The 16,424-nt window shown below is 40.1% G+C and overlaps 1 protein-coding gene across 2 annotated transcripts in view; it reads left to right on the top strand.

Moving 5' to 3' along the window:
• MYO1A (myosin IA) overlaps positions 1-16,424 on the top strand; it is a 150,673-nt gene that overhangs the window by 40,416 nt on the left and 93,833 nt on the right. The window lies entirely within an intron of this gene.

Below are 16,424 nucleotides of genomic sequence, written 5' to 3'. Positions count from 1 at the left end.
CTCACAATGGGTTCTCCTCACATAGGCCCTAAGACCATCCTGAATCAAGCCACAGTACCTGTTTGAGGAAGATCAGGGATTGTAAAGTTCCTTTTTTTACCCCATTGTGTCCTCACCATCCACCTTTTCAGTTCAGCCCTGCAGTGGACTTTCTCTCTCTCAGCACAGCTCTATATCTTGGCTAATTAGAGATTTCCTGCCAACCATATTTCAACTCCACAGGGCCCCAACCACGGCATATAATGGAGCATTTGTTCCACCTACTATATCACTAAAGATGGGGCTACCAATAAAGGGGCACTAACACCTGCCAACATGTTGTTGTAACTGTCTCCATTATAAAGATTGTACATTACTTGATAATAAATGTAAATCCTTCTCTGCCCTGTCCAAACAAAAAAAAGATTGCCTGTCTTTAGGTTTCAAGAGCAGACTCCACAGGAGCACATAATGTTAGGAAAATAAATATACATTTTTGTATATAATTGTACTTCATATGCCAGTTGTGATTCTAAGAATGTTTTGTAACCAAAGTCCCCAAGTGATCCAACACTAAGGCCCCTGTCACATGAGGTGGACTCCGCTTTACTTAGCAGGGGATCTGTCCACTGATCCTCTGCTGATCATGGCAGAGTTAGTAAATGACAAGTCCGTGGCCACTCAATTTATGCAGAGTGGACAAAGACATAGCCCACTCTGCTCTATGGGTGGTCTGGTGTAAACTGGCCGGTTGTCCGTTTACACCCAACTGCCTTCTGATCTGATCTGCCTAGATGGAGATGAATGGATCACCTTCTGTTTTTTTTTATTTTATTAACAGATCGGATTGGAGGTAGGCGAGTGTAAACAGACACAGGTGATAGGACCATCTGATCAGGTCCGCCTGAAAAACTGACAGGTAGACCTGAATGGATCGTCCATGTGAAAGGGGTCTAACATATACTTCATCCAATATTAAAAACAATTTACATTCTCCACTACTCCACATCCACAATTCACTCTTTGCAATCTATTATAAGCTTAAACACACATATAATCATACTTTGTATTAAAGGACAACTAAAGGCTCCTGTATGACACTGTAATCAAGCGCCAAATTCAGTAACTATGTGATGCTCCAACCTAATAAAATAAACAAAAACTTCCTTTAAATTCCTTGATTTAGCCAAATTCTTTCATGTATTTCACATGCTCCCCCTCTCAGACACTGCACGTAACAATGGGATAGTTCTAGAGTCAGAGACAGTGCTGCCAATCCAGACAGCAGTGCCCAGAACTAGGTGTGACAAAGTGGTGTCTGACAAGCTACAGGGTTGCAAATCAGTAGTCTCAATGAATGCTAAAAGACACATCCTCATCAATATCTCCTCATCCCACAAGCAGGAACAGTCTACATAAAAGTAGCAACTCTGCGCTGAATCCAAAAGCAGTGCAGCATCGTTACTACACCACCACATAAAACTGCATTAGGTGGACTTTGCTGGAAGTCTCAACAAGTATTTGTAGAACTTTGTAGGGGGACTAAAAGAAAGCTGTAAGTGTAGATAGATTTATAAGTGTTGCAGTGCATATTTTTTAAAGAGAGGCTATATCAGGACTTCTCCAGAGCCTCTCCCATCCACTGGAACTAATAATAATTTCTGTTGTAGTAGGGTCACACCCCAATGATATCACTTCTCATACAACTTGTGTGCACAGAATGCATTAAAAGAAATGCTTGTCTCTCCTCTGTCAGTTCTAAGTGTGACTGCTGTGAGTTCTCAGAATCTTCACAGAATGAACTGCACTTCTGTGATCCACAGGAGAAATACAGCCAAAAGAGCGTTGGCTGTACTTCTCCTTTAAAGTACAAAAACAACTTCTGCCCTTAGAACCACTTCAACCCGTCAGGGTGAAAAAATAGAAACTGTCATTCCAGCCATGCAGCCGTTACATTCCTTGTTGGTTACTGTCATCTTCTGGGCTACTTCTGGGTGACAGGTTTTCTTCCCCTTGATTGGCTGGTGGGAAAGACATCATCCCATGCATGCACATGGGAGTCAGTCATCCACCCACAGTTGGAGTGGGGTGGGAATGCACAATGAGATGCGCAGCTCAGTGTACATTCAATATAGTTTTCTTAGAGTTAGGTTTAGTTCTGCTTTAATTAGTCAGCAGTGGCAGATTTCATATTTCTCTCTGAACGGCTTTATTTTAACCTTCACCCCAATGATCCTGGGTATGGGGTATACTCATGGGAAGTGTCAACAATAATGTGAGGGCCACCAGATAACCTCATTCTGAGGTGACAATAGTAGCAGTATTTTGTCTAGTTTGTCTGGAGGAAACTGTACCTTATTATCCGCATTGTAGACTGACTGCAAATAGAAACAATTTTTTTTTAAGCCAGTTAAATTTTTAAAACAACACAAGCAGGATTGCACATGATTATCCTAAAGTTTTCATAAGCCAGCATTTACTACAACCCTTACCATGTCTATAAGGTATTTCATAAACCTGCCTATAGGGTAAGTATAGACCCAAGCAAAACTTCATGTTGCAGTCAACAAGGGAAGGACGTGGGTAGAGACACACATTCCCTGGATTGTTTCAAAGTACACAAAAGATAAGCAAATTCCAATCAATAGAGTCTTGATCATCAGTTTGTTTTAGCAGCAAGCAGTTTTTATCAGAAATGCGACATAAACTTTACAAAAAAGACATATTAGTGGAAAAACACTCCAGTTCATATGTGTTCTTCAGGCTGAAGTGGATTGTGCTATTGCTACCACCAATCACCTGTTTGAGGCTCCCAAAACAAGTGTGTCCAAGGTTATTTCCAATAATACAGTAGTGTTCAAAATAATAGCAGTGTGTTGAAAAAAGTGAATAAAGCTCAAAATCCTTCCAATAGCTTTTATTTCCATAAACACAAATGAATTGGGAACACTACACATTCTATTCCAAATCAAAACATGAAGAAAAATATATCAAATTTGTGTTGTTCCTCTAACAAAATTGAAGAAAAGTGAATATTAGACTGTTCAAAAAAATAGCAGTGTTTGTATTCTTCTTTACAAACTCAAACATTCACTATATAAACTGAAAAATGTTTGAAGATTTTGCTTTCCTTTGAATCACTTAATTCATATTTAGTTGTATAAGCACTGTTTCTGAGAACTGCTGTACATCTGTATTGCATGGGGAGTGAACCAACCCCTGGCACCTGTGAACAGGTATTCAAGCCCAGGATGATTGGACTACATTCCACAGTTCTTCTCCATTTCTTGGTTTTGCCTCAGAAACTGCATTTTTGATGTCATCCCACAAATTTTCTATTGGATTAAGATCCGGGGATTGGGCTGGCCACTCCATAACGTCAATCTTGTTGGTCTGGAACCAAGATATTGCACGTTTACTGGTGTGTTTGGGGTCGTTGTCTTGTTGGAACACCCATTTCAAGGGCATTTCCTCTTGAGCATAAGGCAGCATGACCTCTTCAAGTATTCTGATGTATTCAAACTGATCCATGATCCCTGGAATGCGATAAATAGGCCCAACACCGTAGTATGAGAAACATCCCCATACCATGATGCTTGCGCAACCATGCTTCACTGTCTTCACAGTGTTCTGTCGCTTGAATTCAGTGTTTGGGGGTCGTCTGACAAACTGTCTCCGGCCACTAGACCCAAAAAGAACAATCTTACTTTCATCAGTCCACAAAATGTTGCGCCATTTCTCTTTAGACCAGTCAATGTGCTCTTTGGCAAATTGTAACCTCTTCAGCACATCTTTTTTTTCAACAGTGGGACTTTGCGGGGGCTTCTTGCAGATAGCTTGGCTTCATATAGGCGTCTTCTAATTGTAACAGTACTCACAGGTAACTTTAGACCTTCTTTGATCTTCCTAGAGCTGATTGTTGGCTGAGTCCTTGCCATTTTGGCTATTCTACTATCCATTCGAATGGTAGTTTTTCGCTTTCTTCCACGTCTTTCAGGTTTTGGTTGCCATTTTAAAGCATTTGCGATCATTTTAGCTGAGCAGCCTATCATTTTCTGCACTTCTTTATATGTTTTCCCCTCTCCGATAAACTTTTTAATCAAGGTACGCTGTTCTTCTGAACAATGTCTGGAACAACCCATTTTCCTCAGAACTTCAGAGAGAAATGCACTGTAACCAGCATGTACATTTGCTGCCTTCCTTCCTTAAATAAGGGCAACAATTGCCACCTGTTTTTCAAAGAATGAATGACCTCACTAATAAAACTCCACACTGCTATTATTTTGATCATGCCCCTTTCAATTAGTGAATCAATTACACAGAATCAGCAGCATGCATGTCATGACTGTTGGGTCTATTACATTTCTATTACTCTACTACACCTGCTAGCAAATTATTTGCCATGTAGAAATATCATTTCTACCAAAAACAGTGATTGATCAGGTTAGTGATGTCTGACTGCTATTATTTTGAACACAACTATAGCTGTCCGAAAACCTCCAGTGTGAGACAAAGCCAGCCATGGACACCCTCTGCAAGCTTATAATTCCATGAAGAGCTTTGAAGTATTATACAATGAACTACATTTAACTTATTAACTAGTTGTGATGGGAGTTCTGGGAAATGTCCCAATAGGCGTACACGCACACACACACACACCTTAGTTCATGTATGCATTCTTGATTGATCTGTATTTTGGGATGCGGTGCTGATGGATGAGCTATACCAGTATTATATTATGTATGCATTCTTATTCAGGATGTGATATCAGCCATGAAAGGTAAATTTCCCATTAGACATACACATTGCAAAGTGATCAACTAAGTAAATATTTAACATGAACATGGCTTACCACCATCGCCTTTCCATCAGTTTATTTTTGCAGAAGTGCCTCGCCTTATAGTTACAGGTATAACACAACCATACATACAGTATAGTAAATATAATTAGTTTTACTTAATTAGCAGGCTCATGGGATCACTGACTTGAGCTATAATTATCTATACAGCAATCACGTTCACCCATTTTTACTCAGAGAAAAAATGTTTAACCAAAGAGATGGCTGAAGCTACATGATAGATGTAGTTAGTATATTGCACTTCATGTACAGTCTCTAAGAAAGAAAAGAAACTGGCTGTTATTATGCAATAGAAATAATAACATAATTAATCAGGAGATTAATTAGGAAAGTTAATGACATGTAAGTTGTTTTGAAAAATAAAAGTGTCTATGATCATGATAAATCTGTATATAAGGATAAGAGCATTCACATAAAATATGAATCCATGGGCTGTTTACATTTATAAAGGTCAGATAACTTCTCAATAAATTCCAATATCACTAGTCTGTCCACTGAATCAAATGTGATCAGGCATATGAACAATTTTTCTAATTTTTGAGTATTGGACTAATGTGCATGCTTGATCCTGAGAATAGAAGAGGGGGCTGCAGATGTAGCGTCTTGGAAAATAAATTAGCAATTACTAAGGAAAAATTAAAGACTATGATTGGGGTGCTTACATGTAAGTGGGCCACGCTATACAAAGCACATAACAGGCACATGCAGCAAAGCAACCCTCCTACAGACAGCTTCAGACACATGTTTGATTCCCTTACCAATCTCACACTTTAACCACATGCATGGATGCAGACCATATGCTATTTGCTTTTGCTCATCATCCTGGTCATAGTTCTTTAACTCCCTATGGCCCAAAGCACCTTATTTACACGTCATGCTTGTGTTCCAAGCTGGAGCTCTAAAACTCAATCCGAACCCTTGGGGTCCATGTTACATGGGAGCACACGTTACCTGATGCCTGGTACCTAAGTGGGTCATCTCTCCAACCACCACTCACTCTGTGGTTGACCAGGTTTGCACCAGGCATATCAGAATCTTCTAGATAACCAAGGAGGTATCTGGCTGGATTACCTGTATTAGGTATTGTCAGAAGGGAGGTGGGATGCGATTAGGCACGAACATTATACCGGACTCTTTTAAACTGTTCACCAAGTTCAAACCACTCCTTAAGTTCAAAGAAGACTTATTGCATTGGTATTCATTGACCTTGACATGGTTTGGACAGTGCAATGCTCTCAAAATTATGTTACTTCCCGGAGTTCTTTTACTTACTGCAAGCCCTTCCATTACATCTTCCTTCCACTTTCTTCCAGAGAATTAACTCCCCTTTCAGGAGTTTTGTATGGTCCCACAAGAACACCTGTCTACGCTTGCAGTGATTCACCTTGCTCAAGCTCTTTGGGGGTGTGGGTCTCCTGGATATTCATGTATATTACTGGGCAACCCATCTTGCCAGGTTTGTTTGACTGGCACTGTTAGGGGGTAGCCAAAAATTGGGTTGCCGTGGAACTGGAGAACTCCCTGGGCACTGCCATGAGTTGGCCTTGGATTTCCTTTCCATTACCCAAAGAGCTTTGTGTAGATCCCACCCTCAGCAGCACTCTTTTGATCTCATGGGAGATGTTCCGAAACTCATCAGTCTTTACACAGCCCTCTCCAATGATCCCCATCTTGGGCAACCTGGATATCTGCCCCGGTCTTCACAATCCACAATTTCTTCACCTGAAAACCTCAGGCTATAGTCACCTGACATATTTTCTAACTTCATAGGGTACTCTAACTTCTTCAGATCTCATTCGACTTGCCAACCCTACCTTAGACTTTTGGAGTGGGCTTCAACTACATTACTCTCTTCATATAAAACACAAAAACCTGCGCTTAGATATAACCACGCTACAAATGCAAAAAAAAAAAACAAGTAAAGCAAAAAAGCAGCTTGCACACAAAAGACGGTATTACAAAAATGAACAAAAGAAATGCAGCGCTAATTAAATGTCAGAAGTGAAAATCCGTATAAGTCCTCAAGTGAATATAACAAGTTGCAGGAGAAGATTCTGATGTCATATGCCATCACCATACACCCAAAAAAAGGAGCCCCTTACCAGACATTTAGACCGTATAACCCCGGTCAATATGCGCAGTGTGATAAGGAATCAGTATGGCAGGTAGTCTTCAATAGAAATCCTCTCCCAGATAAAGGATGGTTCCTGCTCTTTAAAGATCTCCAAAACTTGAAAAAACTTCAATCCGATATTCAGATAAGGAATAAAGAATAAAGGCAACTCATAGTGCAGCAATTCAATAAAGTTTTGGCAGATTTATTATAAGATCCATGTACAACAAGAGTTTAAAATAACCAGCACTGAATACGAATTGTTTCAAACCAAAAATCCAGAACGTTGTGACGTCACACGCCGAAGCTCCACGTTCTGGAGGGACGGCGGACATATTTTTAGTTTGAACCATCCTTTATCTGGGAAAGGATTTCTGTTGAAGACTACCTGCCATACTGATTCTTTATCACACTGTGCATATTGACCGGTGTTATACGGTCTAAATGTCTGGTAAGAAGCTCATTTTTTCGGGTGTCTGGTGATGGCATATGACATCAGAATCTTCTCCTGCAACTTGTAATATTCACTTGAGGACTTATATGGATTTTTACTTCTGATATTTAATTAGCGCTGCATTTCTTTTGTACATTACTTTCTTCGTCCGCACTCCCTCATTCTGACCATCTCTCTACCCCTCACCAGTCTCGAGACCTTGTGTCATGGAGGTAACTTGTACGTCATTCCCTCTCCCAGATTTATGCATTCTTGATCGATCCAGGAGCAGACTTTGTACCATCCTTCCCTACCAAATGGGAAACTGATATATGCATACAACTCATGGCAAAGCAAAGACAGAAAATCCTATACTGCTCCCAAAAATCCTCCATTGCCACGAGGGTTCAGGAGACCAGCTATACAATCCTTACCAGGTAGTATAATTTCCCTATCATGCTTCACCATATTTATTCTCAGGTCTCCAACTCCTGTTGGTGATGCGGCGCAGAGGAAGGCTCTATAATTCCTATATTCTGGCAATGCTCACAAATCCAGCCGTTCTGGCAGGAAGTGAACGACACCATTAAGCACCTTACCGCAGTCAACCAACATGACAACCCAGTGGCCTGCCTGCTGCACCTGACTGAGAAACCTGCTAAAAAGTATAAGACCTCCCTTACTGTACATCTTCTGAATGCTGCTAAAGCCTGTATTCCCTCCATTGGTTTGCAAAAGTTAATGAACTACGAGACATAGAAGACCTCACAGCTAGGCTGCGCAACACAGGGGAGATGTTCACTGAAACTAGGAGACCCTGGCACTGTTTCATATACATGGTTGCCTACCTCAGTGAGATATCCACCACCCAGTTATCCCCTACCTCCCCTCAGCCACCCATTCCGGAGAGTGGTGCCCATTGATTTTCCTCCCTCTCCCTTTGCCACCCCCCTTCCTCCCTACTGCCCCTTTCTTACCCCTTCTTCCCTCTGCCCCCCCCCCCCCCATCCCTAAAGTGGCACCTTGGTTCCCAATCTGCAGGTCCTCCTGCTCCTAGCTATTTCTTACCTCATTCCATCCCTCTCTCTACCCTCATTGTTCTTTTTAGTACTTGGAATAAGTGATTGTTAGGCATACAATATGTCACAGTGTATGTCACTGCATATAATACTGTGTACCATTGGACCTTATCTTACCTTATCTTATTGTCCATAATATATTTCTTAGTGATTGTTTCTTGGACACGTTCCAGTACTATACTGTCTATTGAAGTTTGGTTACTGTAATACTCACCTAGAAGTTAATGTATTTTTGCATGGCGAAGCATTGTATTTTTAGTACAACTGTTTGTATCAAGTCTACCTTTGCAATTTGACTAACCTTTGTTAAATAAATGAATTATACAAAAAAAAATAAGAGAAGTGAGAAAAACCAATATAAAGTATCTGACCAGAATGTTCATATTATTATTATTTTTATTATTATACAGTATTTATATAGTGCCAAAAAGGTTTGCTCAGCGCTGTACATTATAGTGGGGGACAGAACATGAGACAATACAGCAAAAAACAATACACAAGGGGTTCAAGGGCCCTGCTCTTTCAAGCTTACAATCTAGGAGATTATGGGGCATTGCCACAACATATGGAAAAAGGTACTGTTAGTAGGCACATCTGTGACAAGTAGGTGTAGGGAATTTCCCCATTGTAAACATGAGGTAGAATAGATATGATGTAAATATTGTTTAATTTCTCTCTGAAGGAGATGAAGCTGGAGTATTTTTCTGTTCAATATATTTATTGATTTTTGTAAAAAAGGAGATATAAATAAAGTGTACAGATAGATGCGCATAAACTGTGCACACATGGAGTTAACAAAGTAACAGTTACATCAAATGAAATACAGACTGCAGTACAGTACTGTTTACATACAATCAATGTGGTAAGCATAAGAGAAAAAATAAGCCATGAGGCCAAAACGATAAGTTAACTTTTGTAGCTAACATGACATCAATCCATGATCAAGATATCAAGTATGAAGCGGGGGGGGAAGGAAGAAAAAGGAAGAGGAAAGAAAAAGAGGAAGAGAAAGTATTGGAAAAGAGGAGGAAAGGGAAGAAAAGGGAAGAAGAGAGAGGGGTATGACGCAGGGGGTGTCTGACCAATAGGAAGCCTCTTATCCTGCAGCCAACTATGCCACGGGGATTGTTGGGTGTCGAGATGCTAGCCATGTGCTCCAAATTTTAGGAAATGTATCTGTCAGGAACGTGTAACCGCTCCTGTTCTTTGACAGCTGCTGGTTTTATGATGCATCCCTTTCTGTCTATCCACCTTCAAGGTGATTGATGCGACCAGTCTCTGGGTGGAGACCAAACCTGATTTAAAGTATAACTAAAGGCAAAACTTTTTTTTTTAGTTTTGGATAGTGGAGAGGAATTAGAACACGTCAGGTTTTTATTTCTGCCTGTGCCCCCGTTAGGGAGATTCCCGCTCTCTATTTGTCCTGTTTACCATTATCATTGAATGTGAAAGTAAAAGAAAATCCCACATTTTGGGTTGTCCCCAGCAAGGTAATAAAGGGGAAATAGTGTTCCAATGGGGATACTAGTTCTGGTGACCCAGGGGTCCACAAGAAATTTCCTTAATTTGCAAAGATTTCAATTCACTTCCTGTTTGGCTGTGGGACAAAAAGTATAGGGAAATCTCTGCAATGGGACAGAGATGACGAAAACATCTGACGGGGTTATAACTCTCCTTCACTCTATGCAAAATGAAAAAGTACGTTTTGCCCAAAGTTCTACTTTAAGCTAGTCAAGCCTGCAGTTTCATGCTTGTGATAGCACTGGTTACATATGCTGCTTGTTTGCCTATCCTGCTCTGCTGTTTGGTTTCCCTTGTTGACAACCTCCGATCGGATATCAGACTATTCTCTGACCTTTGCCTGCCTTTTGACTACAGTTTGACCCTGACTATTCTGAACCTTCCCTGCCTTGTACCTGGACTGTCATTGAACCACTCTTCCTATCTGCCAACCGCAAGTACCTGTTTGCTTTGCTCAGTTCGTGTCTGCCCCGGCGTTATGGCCAGGCACTATAGCATTGTGGATAAGACTTGGGGGCAACCGAGTACAAGTAGGCCTTGCCTTATGGAAAAGGGGGCTGCTATAGATGAAGAACACAGAAATTAGCTATAGTGTCTGACCACCTGTGTTAGGGGTAGGCTTGACAATATTGTCATTATTAGTGAGGATGCTAGTCAATTGTTCATTAATGAATATACCATCAAGTTGAGATTCAACTTCAGAGCGAAAAGTAAATAAACCCTATACCAGAAGCAACCAAGCAGTGGGCAGGTACACCAAATATGGAGAACATCTCAAGTGGTTTGATGTCCTCAGAAGTCCCGTGTGTCCAGGGATCATGTGAGCTAATCTGGAAGGAACCATGTGAAACTGGGGTATTTTTTAATGCAGTACTATATCAGTGAATATTCCATCTGTGCTTTACCTTTGTCCATGCTGGAAGGAAGAGGTGTAGTACTATTTTAATATTATTTGCGATTAAATATTGAAATTCTTGCTGCCATTTTAGCAGGGATGAAGAAAGGTTGGTGTGACCACAGATAAGCAGAGCTCTTTGCTCCCAGGCACTATAAAGGAAATCAACTCCCTCTTCTGGATATACCTCCCAGGATACAGAAATTATGTTACTTGTGGTTGCTGTTGAATTACTAAGTTTCTGGCATGTTGCCCAGGATAAAGGGGCACACGAGGCTTACCAGTTAACGTTAACTGTCTCAGCCAATGGCTAAATCCATTAGAGCGTCCATTACCTGCTGTCTCACACAGACTAAGTGCTCAAAAACTGCAACGTCAATCTATAAAATTCTCTGCATAATTTCATTGTGATGTCTGGCCAGCATTGCCCTCATACCCTTGTGAATAGATAGGAAGTTGCTGATGGTTCAGACATTAACTACACACTTACCAGACAAGCTTGTGCAGATTTTTAAGCACAGCCGTACACATATAAAGCAAGAGTAATAAAATTATCCAATCATTCAGAATCCTACAATAGTTAATTGATTTTTAAAGTACAGGCATACCTTGAAATTGAACTAAACCCAACTTTTAGAAAACTGCGAGCAGCTTTTTATTGCAGAAGAGACATGTTGTGTCTCTTCTGCAATAAAACAATTTTTTCTGCCTTCTACAAAATGTTCACTGAGCTGCGTATGTGCAGTTCAGTTTGCGTTCCTGGCACACTTTGGCTGAGCTAGAATAACTGACTCCCATGCGCATGCTCAGGAGGATGTCATCCCCCAAAAGCCAATCAAGAGGCCAAAAACCCAGGACCTGGGGAGAAGATAAGAGCAGCCAGCGGGGGATGTAACCTCCTCATCGCTGGAAGGTGGAGGTGAGTATACTGGGAATTTTAGTTCCACTTTAAGGCCATTTAGGAAATGCAAATTACTGCACAGAAAATCTCACTAGGGGGGAACAAACATTAAAGTGATTGTAAAGGTACATTTTTGAAAATTAACAAAACATGTTATACTCCCACTGCTGTGTCTGAGCCTATGAGGAAGGAGAGACCTGGAAGAGCTAAATCTCTCACGTGCATCGCTGAATCAAGATCAGCACAGGTAAGTATTAGGGGGGCTGTAGGGGGAACTGCACACTGAAGGTTTTTTACATTCATGCATAGAATGCATGAGGGTGAACAAACTTCAGCCTTTATATTTTAAATTCATAATGCTTCCATTCTTCAGTGTGTGCTGTGGATGCAGGGCTGGCTAAAGAGACAGCCCATTACCAGCTCTGCACTTGCTTTGCTCTGCACTATGCTTTCATATAACTTACTACTGAAAGTCTGTTGCACACCATATCTGTACTAGAGAAGTAGGAGTGCCCTTCCACTAAGTCAGGGGTGTCCAAACTTTTGTCCTCCAGGTGTTGAGGAACTGCAAGTCCCAAGACTTTGACATCAACCGGCAAGACACCCAGAAGCAGAGGCATATTGGGACTTGTAGTACTTCAGCAGCTGGAGGGCCATAGGTTGGACACCCCTGCACTAAGTAATTCGACTAACTTATTCAGCCTTGTTCATAACTGGAGACCTGATATTTAAACCTGTATTCACAGCACAATAGTAAACCAATTCAGTCTTTACTTGTGTCATGAAAGAGTACTGGCACCAAAGGCAGCCAGACATCTAGCATTTTCAACAGGTGGTCAACCATGGCAGCATGTTCTCATGACAAGTGCCCTTTAAAGGTCATTTTCTGTGTTATTTTATTTTAAAAAAAAACTATTTTTGTTGAATATATTTTGCACAAAACAATCTTCTCAAAAAGACATTATTTACATAGTCAGATATCATGTTACATAGTGGACATTGGTGTTAAAAGAACAGATAACATATGTACAAATAGGTATATGCAGGTGAGTGATAATGGTCAAGATAAGCAATCCGGACATGGACGCTGCAGGAAGCCCATTATACACTTCCCGGCCACTTTATTAGGTACTTATTTATTAGGTTGTACTGAAGTCGATTCATCAGTCATTCAATTCAGTACAACCAGCCTGTCAGATTTTTTTCATGCAATCACTTCTGGCAGCTATAGCTCTAAACAAGCTAAAAGGTATAATGAAAAAAAAAACAATTAATAGGTTGACAAATGAAGAGATAACTATTAATAAGTTGTTGAGGACAGATATTGTTACGTAAAAGAATATTTAGTTGTACAGATCTGTGCACACGGGTAGAGTGCATAAGAAAGTGAAGCTTAGCACTGCAAATCCAGGATAGCTCAAGCATAGTTTGTAAACCCAACCACTAAAATCTCAAATAAGCTTTAACATGATAATATCACTTGGAAACATTGTTTTTATTTTAATTGCCAGATTTCATTATTGCCCTCCGGAAGATTCATCCCCCTTCATGACCAGGCCATTCTTTAAGATACGGCGCTGCATTACTTTAACCGTCATGCAACACTGTACATAAATGCAATTTATGTCCTTTCTTTCCCACAAATAGAGCTTTCTTTTAGCGGTATTTTGATCACCTCTGCATTTATTTATTTTTTGCCCTATAAAAGAAAAAAGACCGACAATTTTGAAAAAAAACTATATTTTTTACTTTTTGCTATAAAACATATCCAATAAAAAAAAATTCTTCATAAATTTAGGCCAAAATGTATTCTGCTACATGTTAAATAAAATCCCAATAAGTGTGTATTAATTGGTTTACATGAAAGTTCTAGTGCCTACAAATGGCAGCTTATATACTGGAATTTTTAAAATTATATATTTATTTATTTTTATACTAGTAATGGCAGTAATCTTATAGCAGATTTGCGGAACTGCGACGGGCATTCTGCCACTAACTGACTGGATGGAAACTAACTGCCACTGACATCTTCAGTGACATTAATACAGTGATCACTGCTAATAAACAGCACTGACACTATAATAATGACACTGGGCAGGAAGGATTTAACATCTGGGGCGATCAAAGGGTTAACAGTAGTTTTGTACTTACTGTGTGCTGTTTTACTAGGGGATGTGCTGCTGTCTTACTAGGGGATGTGCTGCTTTCTATCTCTCTGCTTTGCAGAGAGATAGAAAGCAGCACATCCCTGCTGACAGAAGAGAGACCTATGTTGTTTACGCCAGGACCCAGTGATTGCCATCTCTGGGAGCCAATGACAGCATGGGTAGGGAGGTGTACAAGCCCCCTACCTGGATATTTATATGTGATTTTGCACAGCACAGTCGCCCTGTAGCAGTATATCTGCAATAGGGCGGTCCTTAAATGGTTAAAATAACAACTGGTGATACAGATATAAAGTTCCTTGTTTGGGCACTTTGTGTTATAATTTTACAATGCTCTGGGCCTGTCTTCCACAATCTCCTTTCTATAAATCACCCTGCCTCTTGCTCTCCCAAAGGACATGATAAGCTGATGTGTGGATGCACATTGCCCAGGCACAAAACATTGTTGTCACCTTTTGAAAAAAAAAAGAAGCCTATGAACAAAACAACTGCAGACAGCAACTGTACAGGGACAGGCTGTAATGAAGCTGGAGGACATCAGTAGCATTAAGATTTAACAAGGATGAAAATAGATAAAAGCTCTTCCCTCCCCCACCCCCAAATTCTCCAAGATACACAGCACTTTGCTATCTACAAGGCATTCACATACCTCTCAAATTTTGAACTTGACAAAGGACAATTTTCGCACTGGTTCACACATAACAATTTTCTGAAATGGCCTACTTTTCTAATGCTATTTCACAATGCGGTTCAGTGTGCATGATATTGAGGTTTGTGTGCAATTTCAGTGGAGGTGTGATTCTATTTCCCCCATACTCCCCTATGCAAAAAGCCCTTGCATCCTCTTCTATGCAAAAGCCCTGCCAAAAACGCATATGATTCGCACTCCTATCTGAACAACTATCTCCTCCAAACTTCACTAACTTTTATGGTTTGCTATTTTGGAATGCATCGTTGCAAACTCGCACCAGACCGTTTTTGCATCCGCACTCAAAATGCCCTGCATCTGCATTGCATCTATGTGGACCACTTACATAGGAACAAATGCTATCTAGCCTGTCATGTGAATCAGTGCTGTTCATAATGCATCTGAATTCACATATGTGTGAACCAGGACTTAAAGGGTCAGAATGTGGTGTATAGCACATGATGACAAAAAATGGGTTTGACCAGCAAAAAGAGGTAAGCTTTGGTAAGAATCCCTCCTGACACTGGAAGATTGATCATAATGACAGAAACACATCCAAGAAGGTATTGTACATTTCAAAACTTATTTCTGTATTTGCTTAGCTATCTAAAAATTTTATATCTGCCTACAATGTAATCCTATATCTATTTTTTGTATATTTATAATGCGACAACCCATCAGCTCTGTCAGGGAATCATTTGATAAATACCAATTATAGAGCAAACACATATGACATAAAATATTTAGAAGACATAATTTTACACACCTTTCTGCTCTGTACTGAAACATTTTTTGAGCATACGCACTGTAGACAAAGCATTCATATGCCGTGTTCAAATCTCAACACACTCATTTTTTTTTAAAGATAAGTTTAAAAAGATAAAGCTAAGTTTAATGACATATGCTTTTCTGCACATAGCCGATGAAAAACTTCAGGACTATATAATATACTTAGAGTGCAGTGGTCAGAAGTATGCCAAATGAAGCACAATATACAGAGTGCAGTGGTCAGTACTATATTTTGCACAACACAGTATCTATCATGCAGGGCTCAGGAGTGTATAATGCAAAGGGTGCAGGAGTGAGCAATATACAGCGTGAAGGGCTCAGAAGTACAAATTGCAGAGTGCAGGGGTGAGGAGTGTGCAATGCACAGAATACAGGGACTGCAAAGTGCTTGCAGAGCGCCATTAGGATTGTGTCCATCAGTAATGTGGGTGAGCTTAATCAGTGAAAGTTTTCCAAAGACGTTTCATTTTTTTTCAAGATTATATACAGTACATTCACTTCAAAACTGAAATGTCAGCTCCACATGGTGTTTTTAAATTTGCTTCATGGAGGTTCTGCTAAATCAATACAGGGTGTTTAGTTCTGGCTAAGCAGTCTGTATTGTGCTTGATTAGGAAGTTCTGAAGTACGAGATGATCAAATATAGACAGACGTTGGTTTACTGGAACTGGCCATTAAGTAGTGGTAATTGCATCAATACAGAGAAAAAAAGAGATTCCAGTAAAAAGTAAGTCTCCTATTTTCATTTTATTCTGGAATGGACTGCTGTCTTCACTGTAAATCAGATATTGTGTGCACTAAAATTTCCATTAAAGCATGACAACTCATGTGCAACATTGTGATTTTACTAGAATCTTCACCAGTAAATCTGTACAACCTGTAAAACGTTCAAGTAACATTTGCCTCTATCTATATCACTTCAGTGACTGACTCACTATTTACAGAAGTCTAGGCTTCACTGTTCTCTATTGAGCTGCATTACTGAGCTCCAGTCAGTCATCCA

The sequence above is a fragment of the Staurois parvus genome, unplaced genomic scaffold (genome assembly GCF_062004578.1).
Source record: "Staurois parvus isolate SC_StPar_1 unplaced genomic scaffold, SC_StPar_1.0 ptg000017l, whole genome shotgun sequence".
NCBI classification, from domain to species: domain Eukaryota; kingdom Metazoa; phylum Chordata; class Amphibia; order Anura; family Ranidae; genus Staurois; species Staurois parvus.
The sequence above is the reverse complement of the archived record's forward strand: the minus strand, read 5'-3'. Positions and strand labels throughout refer to the sequence as shown.